This window comes from Gadus chalcogrammus, chromosome 20 (genome assembly GCF_026213295.1).
Source record: "Gadus chalcogrammus isolate NIFS_2021 chromosome 20, NIFS_Gcha_1.0, whole genome shotgun sequence".
NCBI lineage: Eukaryota > Metazoa > Chordata > Actinopteri > Gadiformes > Gadidae > Gadus > Gadus chalcogrammus.
The window spans coordinates 20087804-20100303 of NC_079431.1; the positions used below are offsets into that span (position 1 = coordinate 20087804).

At 44.2% G+C, this 12500-nt stretch overlaps 1 pseudogene; it reads right to left on the reverse strand.

Annotated features, from left to right (window-relative positions):
* Positions 1 to 644: 644 nt before the first annotated feature.
* LOC130373061 (glucose-6-phosphate exchanger SLC37A1-like) overlaps positions 645 to 12500 on the reverse strand; it is a 12666-nt pseudogene continuing 810 nt past the window's right edge.

Genomic DNA, 12500 nt, shown 5'->3' on the forward strand with positions numbered 1-12500 from the left:
TTATAATTATATAACATCACAGCATACCTTCTCATCCATTGCACTTGCGCATAATTAAAACTTAACATTCAACACATCCGGGATTAAACCGCCAACCACCACGGTCACAGGAACATGCTCAACATTCTCCAGAGTTGATATATAAAGATACATTGGCCCATTGTGACAAATATCATTGAGAAACCGTACACTAGACAGCTGAGAGCAATCATAAAGACTCCACTTTCCAAAATGAAAACAAGTTCCTGATTGGATGACATTGCAAATGACATTGCAATTTGTATTAGCTCTTTGTTTAGTTCAGTAAGGCAACGATGGCGATTAAACTGCATTCATATAACTCAGAGTAGGTTATACATACATACACACACACAGAGAGGGAGGGAGGGAGGGAGGGAGGGAGGGAGGGAGGGAGGGAGGGAGGGAGGGAGAGAGAGAGAGAGAGAGAGAGAGACTCAAACAACCTTATAAGAGGAAAAAGATTAACATGGCGATGAAGGGAAATTAATAGAAACAGTCAAAAACAAAGCTAAGATAGCTTACAAAAGGCACAAGGAGAAAATCCCACAAAATGTGTGTGTACACGTGTGCACGTCGGCTATACATCCCATAATGCCCTAGATATGGAGGCGAGTCCATGGTCCCCAACCGGGATCGGTTTCAGAGTGGTATCAATGCTCAGTGCTCCTTCAACCTGCAAGAGAAGACATGTTGGACATCAGTTTACATCAGTACACAGCTGTCCCTGCTGCTCCTCTCTCCTGTGAACACGGTCTGGTGATTCTTGTAACTCCACCACTGCTACATAAGGAGTAGGAGTGGGATAGTGATTGACTTATGCCGACCAACTAGTCGTCCAAGGAATGAAAAGAGCAGAGATCTTTAACCTCTTCATGCCGGCTGGGCTGTTGGATTTGTGGGAAGTTTGTTTGTTTTGCCACTCAAATAATGTTATAATTGTCCTTATTGTTCTAATTATGTCTTTATTCTTGGAGTGGAGGCCTTCTGAATGTTGTTTGAGTCTCGCGATGTGACTTATAGGAACCAAGAAGATCCTAGACTACCATGTTTATTGTGTTTTGTACTCCAACAACCTCACAGGACTCTGAGTGGGTGTCCGTTGTGTGTGGGAGGAGAGCAGTGCCCATCACTGTCCGATGTGGAAATATGTCCAAATGATTATGCAGAAGTACCACCAGAGAGAAGGTGTGGGTCGTGAGAGCATGGAGGTGTTTTGCTTCATTTACATAATCATTGGTCAAAGCAGAGATGTCATTTTCACCAAGTAATTTTTGTACAATTTCTTCATTTTAAAGGATAAAAAAAAAAGGTATTATACTAATGCTAATATGTTCCCCATGAGTTTGAATATATATATATTTTTTTATACTTTATTTTTTAGACTCACCCACGTGTCTGTACATTCAAATGTACACATGAACAATGAGACAAAAAACACAACAACAACATTGACAACAAACTAAGACACGCACATAAAGCAACATAAACAAACAAGCAAAACAAACAGCTACATTGACAAACAAACTAGACACGCACATAAGCAACATACACAAACAAGCTAAATAAACAAACAAACAACAAACTAAAAAAAAAAAAAAATACTAAAAAAAAAAAAAAAAGCAAGCCGAAAATAGACGAGTAGGATAATCACAGATATAGCATTATGATTAAGTTAATTATAGTAGGGTTGACCACTTGGCCCATCTTAACTCATATACTTTGAGGTTTCCCCCTCATTTTATATGTTATATACTCCATTTTGTTGTACCTGCTGGTAGTGGTGTCCCTCCAGTTTGAATATTTAACAGACTTTGTTTATTTTGGTTTGTGAACAATGGGTAAAAAGAAATATATCAATAGAATCCGATTGTGTATGCTGTTAGCAGAACTTACTCTACAGTAGAAATCGGGCGAGACTTGCTCGAAGTCAGCTCCTTTTTGACCAATCGAAGCAAAAAAACTACACAGCAAACAGGAAGAGAGACAGACACACCAAGTATATCTTAGATAATGTCATTCACTTTGTTGCAAATTATAGAATTGTTTATGACTTGATAGAGTAGAGACGTAGCGATTCTCATGGCGCGCGCACCACACACACACACACACACACACACCACACACACACACACACACACACACACACACACACACAACACACACACACACACACACACACACACACACACACCACACACCACACACACACACACACACAGCATTCTAATAGCTTAATATGGACTTCAGAGGGAATTTCGACATCTCTAAGTACAGAGAGCCTGGCAGGGAGTCCACATGATGAGCTAGAGTGCAGCACAGGTGCAGGCTCATGTTTGAGGACAGTGCGGGGGGGCATTCTAAATGAAGTACTGACTGCTGTGTGTCAACTGTGAGTCAAGTTCCCTTAACTGACGTCACATATGAGCCCTCATGTCACGACCATCTTGGTTGCCACAAGCCCATAAGGGATGGGACATGCAGGGGCAGGGGTTTTGGCTCTACAAGCAGAGCCAGGAAAGTCAGCGGTCATCAGCATGTAAAACACCTGATCCCAGCCGCCCGCAGACAACACTCCGGCCAGCAGGGGGCCCACCGCAGCGCCTGAGGACAGACAGACCACTATGAGAACTACAAGGGCTGCCACCCACAGCTGCAGCGGGAAGATACAAGAGGCATGGAGCATTTTATCTCTAAAGTAATATTAATAACAGTAATTATTTGATAAAAGCAGACGTTTATTAATTCATCCCAGGCGGTACATTTATGAGGAAAAAATAAATAATACAAAAGTATGAATAGTGCATTTAATAATAGTGATTTTTTCATCATAGTAATCTCTAATTAATAAGTCTGTCTCGGTCTGTTTTTCTCTCTGAATGCCTGTGTGTAAGTATAATACAATTCTGAAACTTGGTGTCACATGCTGAACATTTTTGCTTCTTGGATCCGTGTAGATAGATTTTGCTGTACACTGATTTTTTTTTTTTAAGTCAATGGGAGGATGGCAAAGCCTTCCGCCCATTCTCTGATACGTCAATTACTTCAGACTTCGCAACTTGGCTCAATTTTTATTAATTTCATGCTTTATCCGCTTTAACAGATCATCTATACTATATTTTATCTCAAATGTATTCAAACTTTATCACCTGCAGCAATTTTGTTAACAATGTTACTCCATTTGGACTGTTTTCAAATCCTTCTTCAACTTTATTTAAGCCATTTAACATTTCTTTATGTCTTAAACTATGTGGCTTTACTAAAACAACCTTTTCAACCTCACGTTTGAGTTCAATTCCATCATAGTAAACCAAGTGAGCACAATGCTCGTCATATCTCGATAATAAAAACACATCTTAATACGAACAGCCATGTGTGAATATGAGCGGCTGGATAACAGTAAACAGCCTGTGGTAGAGTGTATCTCTGGTCTGAACACCGACCTACAGAGGGTCTGAACACTGACCTACAGAGGGTCTGAACACCGACATACAGAGCCTGTGGGAGAGTTTTATCTCTGAACACTGACCTGCAGAGGGTCTAAACACTGACCTACAGAGCCTGTGGGAGAGTTTTATCTCTGAACACTGGCTTACAGAGGGTCTAAACACTAACCTACAGAGCCTGTGGTAGAGGGTCTGAACACTGGCCTACAGAGCCTGTGGTAGAGGGTCTGAACACTGACCTACAGAGGGTCTAAACACTGACCTACAGAGCCTGTGGTAGAGGGTCTGTACACTGACCTACAGAGCCTGTGGTAGAGGGTCTGTACACTGACCTACAGAGGGTCTAAACACTGACCTACAGAGCCTGTGGTAGAGGGTCTGTACACTGACCTACAGAGCCTGTGGTAGAGGGTCTGAACACTGACCTACAGAGCCTGTGGTAGAGCGTATCCCTGTCTGAACACTGACCTACGGAGCCGGTCCCATCGATGATGGCCGTGACGGTGGACAGGGCCCGGGCGTTCCCCTTCAGGCTCTTGTGGGTCCCCTGGGGGTGAAAGGTCATCGGAGAGGACGAGTTGGAGTGAGAATGAGCAGTGGATGATCATGGAGTGCCTGGCGTCCACATAAACACACACACAGACCTCCATACACAAATGTCCATGACGAGCACATACCAGGTCAGCTGACACGGCCGTGGTGATAAGGGCATATGGGCCGTTCACCAACCCCCGCACACCAACAACATGGCTAGAGAGAAAAATAGAAAACATGTTTAATATCAGAGCAATTCAGTAGAACCGTATTCACCACAGGAACTTTAAGGGCATCAAGCTTTTTAGCGTAGGGCTTGGGACCTCCGTTTTTCTCTACTCTACTATATTCATATAGTTATAAGCTGTCAGATAGTTTAATGACTGGAGCTTTAGAGTGTGGATCTTACCCACGGTGGGTCCCAGACCAAACTGGCTGATCATGGAGAAGCCGTAGAGCTGGAAGCGCAAACAACGCCATTCATTATCCGTCACATACGTCATGTCTTTACCATTGAAACATCATCAAGTGAGTCATACATTTTTTAACAATCTCATGTGTTAAATTGAGTTAAGCAGTTATTAGCCAATTTCTGTTGTCTCTGTATAACATTTGGTACTAGCTATAGGAAACCAAAAAATCATTCTCTCCATAATTCTAACAATAGTTAGGCAGAGATAAATGTACCCAATAGCCAACATGAGTTAAACGGAATGTCATTAAGTTGTATCGTGATAGTATACAGTATGTATGGAAAATAACATGAAACAGTAAAATCCTGAGTTGAAGTGGGTGGGGCTTACTGTCGGAGCAGCCAATAGAAGCATTACTGCACAGGTGGTGGCTCTCTTCCCCAACTTGTCAGAGATGACTCCTGCCAAGATACCACCTACACACAAACATGTGTATGTGAATGATGAAAACCTGAGTACCACACACACACACACACACCCACACACACACACACACACACACACACACACACACACACACACACACACCACACACACACACACACACACACACACACGGAGGAAGAGGCAGGTATCCCTCTGGAGGAGGGGCAGACACCTACCTACGATTCCTCCCACATCGAACAGGGTGGAGAGATCCCCGGCCTTTTTAGCATCCAGGTGAGCTGAAAAGAGAGACACACACGCACACGTTAACCTAGGTACTACTGGTGAAGGTGACATGGTAACCTAGTGAACACCAGTGAATACTAGCGATGCAGAGTGGTGTGGTAACCTAGGTCACAGCAGTGTTTATAAGATGGATACCTGCTTTGGTGATGTAGAGGGGCAGCCAAAAGAGAAAGGTGTAGCTGACCAGCTTAGCGAACAGCAGACTAAGTGAGAACTCGATCACTCCCTGAGGGGAGAAGGTAGAGAGAGACATAGACGACACATAGGTCAATACACAGATTCACATTGATTCAAATTTACTTGCTACATCCTGGCATTAGCAGTTTGTCATATGAATATCATTCTCTGTGTTGTTTTTCTCTGTATGGTTCCCTCCACGTGTGTGTGTGTGTGTGTATCTGTCTGTCTGACTGACCGGTATGCGCAGGGCTCCCATGAAGCTGATGGCGGAGGGCTCTGCTTCACTCTTCACCACGACGACTTGCTGCAGAGGGACACGCCCACTGGCAGCGGTCTCTCTGCCCAGCAGGGCTCCTCGTCGCCGCCCTGAGAGAGGAACAATCATCAGTGACTGGGACACAGGAGGTGGAGACAGAGGGCAGAGGTGTGATGTGGCTCTGAAGCGGGCAGCATACTTATTGAGGAAAATGAGTTTTGCAATATCGCAAAAACACAACGAAGAGGAGAAACAAACACCTCACCAAACTGATTTTGCGGATTTTGTCTGATCGGTCAGAAATTCAAGGCTGGTGAGATGCATTTTGATTTATTTCCAGTTTCACTATCAAATTCCTGATCCTGTTCCCTTAACTAAGGGAATGTTAAGTGATCAAACCAAAACCGCCTTGAGTTTGAAACAAGTTTGTCCGCATTAGAATAACTTTTTTGGTCTAGAAAAAGTCTAATTTTAAAGTATGCTTCCCACTAACACACAGCCAGACACTGAGATGTTGGAAAGTAATCTTTCCAACGTTCCGGAATCCACTAAAAGCCCCAAAACCTTCCAAATCAGAAGAGGGTTGATTATTCAGAAACGTTGCAGTTCATCTGATCACCAACATCAATAGCGTTCATTGAATGAGAGCCTTGACAAGCCTCTCATTCAAAGATCATATTTGACTAATCAACCCATTGCACATATCATCACCAGATCAGGTCTAGCTCAGGACAGGCTGGCCAGACACACAGTAGGTTTGCAGTAGGAAGGAATTAGGTGTGGGAGAGCGTTGTATGCCAGAAAACACTATTGACAATACTTTTCTAGCTATAAATGTATGAAAAGACTCCATATTGTTTTTGCATGGCGCGTCCAGGGCCCACTATTGATTGGACTTGAAATACCATGGAAACCATTTGCAGATTGCTCTGAAGGACAACATGAAAACGGGTCAGGTCAAAGTACTGGAGGGGGTCTTCCCAGAGACCCCCTGGGACCCAATAGACTCACCTTCCTGTACAGAACGCTATTCTCGTAATGGTCGTACGTCTAGATGAGTTACAATGACAGTAGAATGCAACTTAATATTCTGTTGTAGTTTCAAAATAAATACACCTTAATAAAAATATGCATGCTGCATGAGCCCAAAGAGGAAAACACACACACACACACACACACACACACACACACACCTTTGTACTGCCCTGTGTGAACTGAAGATACATATCCTTGTGTCCATTCACACCGCTCCATCCAGTGCATGCCGTCTGCTAGGGGGAAGCAAGAGACAGACTTTACTTTATCTTTATCTGGTCTTTTCAAGTCAACAAGCAAACAAGCGCTTGAACGTTTCGGCCTGAAGTAATACAACACAATAAATGAGTCAGTGTGGGAGTTAAAGTAGAGGTGAAATTCAACTAGATCTCAGCTTAAAAAGCTAAACACAGGCATTTGGTTAGGGAAGGCTATAAGTTAAGGGTTATTGTTCAATTGTAGGTGTTTGAATTAGGATGGTTAAGAGATGGTTTGGTTGTTTAATGGATCTGGGGAAAGCAATGCATCATGGGAATATCCACTGGAGAGGTCGGTATAGTTACACACCCAGCATTTTTTCTGATTCCCTTAATGCAGTCCTAATCACCCCTTAAACTTTACATCACAGGAATGAACAGTTAATTAATTGTTTTAATTAATAACATAATTCTTGGGGATTGGGAGCAGCTACTGGTGTTCTACAGAGACATTAACCACCTAGGGGTAGGTATTTAAACGCTACGGTCTGGCAATCATCCACATCTTTCACATCATCATATTTCTACACCAGAGGAAGTATCCAGTACACGGCCCCCTGATGGCTAGCAGGCTTTAGGGTCTAGACCCTGTCCCTTGTTCGTCTTCTGTGGGATCGGATGTTAAGGGAAGGTGAAAGGGCAAAGGGTTTCAAGTGGGATTGGAAATCTTGGAGTTATCTCTCTCTCTCACGGTGTGTGTGTGTGTGTGTGTGTGTGTGTGTGTGTGTGTGTGGTGTGTGTGTGTGTGTGTGTGTGTGTGTGTGTGTGTGTGTGTGTGTGTGTGTGTGTGTGTTCATTCAAGTGATGGTTGTTTCTAAGTCGTGTCTTGGGAGGTGTGAGGGGAGATAAACACCCCACACAAACTTAAGATGTAGTCTGCTCTTGAAAGCCACTTAGGGTCCTTAGTAGGTGCCTTAGGTGGTCCACGGTTGCCATAGTGACCAGTGTCAAGGTCCCTTGTAGTCATGGTGACCAGAGTAAAGCACCAGGAGGGTCCATTCTCTCCAAATGTCACACAAACACACACACACTACACCAACACAGACAGGCGAGACATAAAGGATATTGAGATGTTAACATGTCTGTACTCACCCTGCCGACGGGCGAGGAGCTCTGGGCATGCATAGTCTTCAAGTCGTTAGGATCTGCAGACACAAGATGTACAGGGTGAGATCTGCCCGTACACTCCCTCAGAACACACCTGCTCAAATAGCTTACCAACAACTTAGGATTTCCTGAGCCTCTGGATTCTGTCGAAAAGATGTGGGTACTTGGATATGTTTGTGGTAATATCAGGAACGGTTAAGGAGTCATAGCATTACTACGACTCGCCTAATAATGCACTCTACTCTGCTGCCTTTGACTCTTCATCAACCACTTCCAAGAGGCTCCACAACACTCATCCACCACAGCAAGCCCCTCTCCTTGCTCCCCCTCCCAACTCCAGGCAATAAGGCGGGGCAGTACGTACGCTCGATGAGGAAGAGGAAGCAGACCACGCCCATTGCGGCGATGATGATGCCGGGCACGATGAAGGACATGCCCCAGTTGGAGGACACGTAGGAGCCGGCGATCAGGGACCCCAGGATGTTCCCCTGAGGTGTGGGAGTTCCACACGCCCATGACGAGCCCACGCCTAGGGGCAGGGCCAGAGAGGGATGGACAGAGAGAGACACCGTTGTACTAGCAGTACTGCTCCCATTATCTAAGGTTTGGGGATACTGAGGCTGCTGTCAGTGATAGCTTGCTAGCCTACCTTCCCTTGCCGAACCAGTTGCTGATGCACGTGACCACACTGGGCCAGCCAGTGGTCTGCACCAAGCCGTTAGCCACCTGACACCCACACACACACACACGTTGATTCTGTTTCACATTCTTCAAGATTTGAATAGCCATTAACAGCGGTTAAATATACAGACATTAAAAATATATATAAAATACATATATTGATATTGGTACACCAAACACAATTTTAAATGTGTGTGTGAGTGTGTATGTGTGTCATCTGCTATATGTGTTGGCTAATTTCATAATGTACAGCGTTTCCTTCTGGTTCGCTGACTGTTCCTTAGTGTGTAATATAATCCTTGTGTTTCTGTTCCAATATGTTGTCAGAGACTACAACCCCAAAGAATACAGATCTAGAGCCATGTTTGAATGAGTGCAGTTATTTCATAATTAAATTATATAAAGTATGGGATCCCTACCCCTTTCCTCTGCCTGATAATATAATATATATATGTTTGAATACGATTTTTTACATTCACATCTCATGGAAGATGAGTTTCTGCTTCACCTGGACAGAGACGTAAAAGGCCAGGCTGTGGATGTTGTAGATGTAGCCCAGACCGAACAGGCAGGTGAACAGCCCGCTGCACAGCATGCCCACCGTCAGGTACAGCCGGATGGGCAGGCGCTCCCCGATGATGCCGCTGCAAGGGCAGCAGCATAGGCATTAGCAAAAGCATGTTTCAAATCAACAGCCTCTCTTGGAGAGGTGCTACAAGATGGGGCTGCACTTATGGTGGTCAGCATAATGTTTATGACCAGCTGGTATTCCTGAGGTACAGGTCTACCTGGTGATCAGCCTACCTGAGGTAAAGGTCTACCTGAGGTACAGGTTTACTGGTATGAGCCTACCTGAGGTACATGCCGATGGCGTAGGCGAACAAAAAGGAGTAGTCCATGGCTCCCAGGAGCTGTTTATAGTTATTTTTATCTGTAGAAGGGGAACAGACTTTCAATGCGTGGGAATGCACACACTGTATGTCATCCTCGTTTAGGGTTTACAGGACTACAAGACACTTGGAGACCAAACATGAATTTCTATTTATTTCATATTTATATCAGTAAAATGTGCCTGAACACACTTATCCATTGGTCAAATGGCAATTGAGAGTTTTCAATGTCTTCTATTCTATTTAGCCCTTTAATGGCCAGTAGTGCAGTCTATATGTGTAAATATGCATTGATAAATATTTGCATAGATTAAAAACAGTGTGTTGCATATTTATGGATGTATTTATGAATTAAATAAGAAAAACAAGCATGCGTACACACAACTAGAGAAAAAAAAAAAGGAAAATAACACACACACACACCACCACGCACACACACACACTAACCGAAGGGCTTCCAGCTGCAGTCCATGTCCGTGTGCAGAGAGATGAGTGCGGGCAGCTGGCTAGCGCCGCCACCATTAGCTGTGGCTAACTCGCTCGCCATCGAGCAGTTCTTGTGGAGCTCGCTCTGTCATACACAAACAAACACTAAGGTTACTTCGGCTGAGATAACACGTGTGACCGGCACAACCTGGAAGAACAGCCGCCGTGTTACGCTACAAACGAAGAGGAGGAGGGTGTGTGCGCGCGTGCGTGCGTGCGTGTGTGTGTGTGTTGACTTCCCTTCTGGGAATGTTGGCCAGCATTGTTTTCATTTGTTTGCTTAACCTTTATTGATCCAGGAAATGGCATATAGAGAGACAAAGAGTTATAGCCAAGAGGCTAACGAGCTAAAGGAATGGTAGTCAGAGACTGAAATGTGAAACAATACAACTCTATATTAAAGAAAAGAAGATCAAACACAAATCATTGAAACAGGATGCATTGAAATATACATTCTGTGAGTGAGTGAGGGGTTACCTTGACGATGCTGATTGGCTTCCTGGAGAGGTGGAAGCTGGTGTAGAGCAGGAAGGTGAGGATGAAGGTGAAGGCTCTGTACCTGCACACAGGGGACCCCAGGGGGCGGCAGTGAGAAAATAAACTCCTGAGGAAATTGGAGAGCTGGCAACACAGGGACTGGAGTGATGTAGGAGGTGTGAAGGATGGAGAAGTGAGAGAAGATGATGGTGAAGATGACCATGCAGACGTTTTAGACAGATTGGGACAGTGGGTACAATGGCCGGCAAGAACAACATCTGGAGCTTTCCCAAGCTTGGGCGAGTGGAATCTCTCATCTCCATGTAGCCTGAAGCACGACACGCCTACAAACAAAGAGCTTGTAAACATAGCAGTTAGCTTAGCTGCCTTTAAATTTCTGGTCAGCTGGCCCAACAAAGAATAATGACATGGGTGTGTGAGTGTGTGTGCGTGATGTAGTCAGTGTAGGCGAGGGTTTAACCAGGGGTCTCTGAAAGCCAACATTGTGTTGTTGCCATTTCCCATAAATAGTTAAAATAATTTGTCAACATGAGAATACATTATTGGTCTCTCAGGGGAAAAACCTGAATGGCAGGCCAGTGTGTTCAAACAAGAAAAAAGAAAATGACTGTGTGGTAAAAAGTTGTTTTCAAAAGATCTCAATACGGCAAATGTTAATAATGACAATGTTTATGTTTTGCCTTGATGCATACATTTCCATACTGAAGCCCCAGCAACTGCATGCACCCTGGGTTGGGTTAAAAATGCTCTGTGATCTTTGTCTACAGAGCTGTAAAAGCCTGTTAGCCAATACTGGGAGGCCTGCAATCTGCTGCCTGCTGTGAAACCCAAGGCTGATTCACAGTGAAACAGCCTTCGATTCCTTGTCACTTGAGTCACATTAGTAAGATAAGATGAGGACAAGGAAAAAAGAATAGCCATTGCTTCCGATGAAAGCAATGCAAAGGGATTGTAGCCCATGGCATAATACATTTAATACAACTAAAGTCCCTCCTTAACTAAAGGTATTATAGTGCATTAAGGCACATTGTTTTATCTCAGGTATCAGGAATTCAACTAAGCCTAGGCTGCATAACTGGGATGGGTTGGACGAAACTTACACTAAAAAGGTATAATAAGAGTACACAACTGGTTTGGGGACTGTCTTAAGAATTTGAAAGCTTTGCCACTGGAGCAAAAGAGACAGCTTGCTTGTGGGGAACTGTGCTAGTTTGACTAACATGGATGAGTGTGTGGAACCCGGGCCACGTCGATAAGCAGGACACAGAAAACCACTCCTTTGATACACAGGATCACAACTCGCTAACAGACAGGAACAGATCCATACAGGTACTACGAATGGGCCGACTATGTTCATACATTACATTTACGCATTTGGCAGGCGCTTTTATCCAAAGCGACTTTCTGCTGAATACAAGTCAGAAGAAGGAGAAAAATATATTGCTGTCGGAAGAACAGTAAGGATGTTCATAGAACCAAGTGGCAAGCACCAATAATTGCTTGGTTAATCCATTCCCCGTATACTTGTACAACAAAGATAGCTAGGATAAGATGCTACACAACTAAGTACTATCTTTTTGTTCCAGGATGTACAACATATAAGTGCGTAGGAGGGGTGAGAGGGGATGGCTATGCAGAGTCTAGGTGAACTCTGAACACCCATGTATGATACACACAGACACACACAGACACACAGACACACACGACTAACCATTGGTCCTTGTTGAAGGTGAACAGGAAGCGGACTCCTGGTGGAACGGGTGCCATTGTGAGGGAGTGAGGGTCAGAGGTCAGATGTGACCAGCCAGTGTAGAATGACGAAGCAGTGTCCCACTGCAGTGGCTCATCTCTGGAGGTGGGGCCCGATACTGAGGGACAGAGTGAACCCAATAACATTTACAATTATTTATGCCGAACATATAAATCTGTCTGTCTGTCTTTCTGTCTGTGTGCGTGCGTGCATGTTG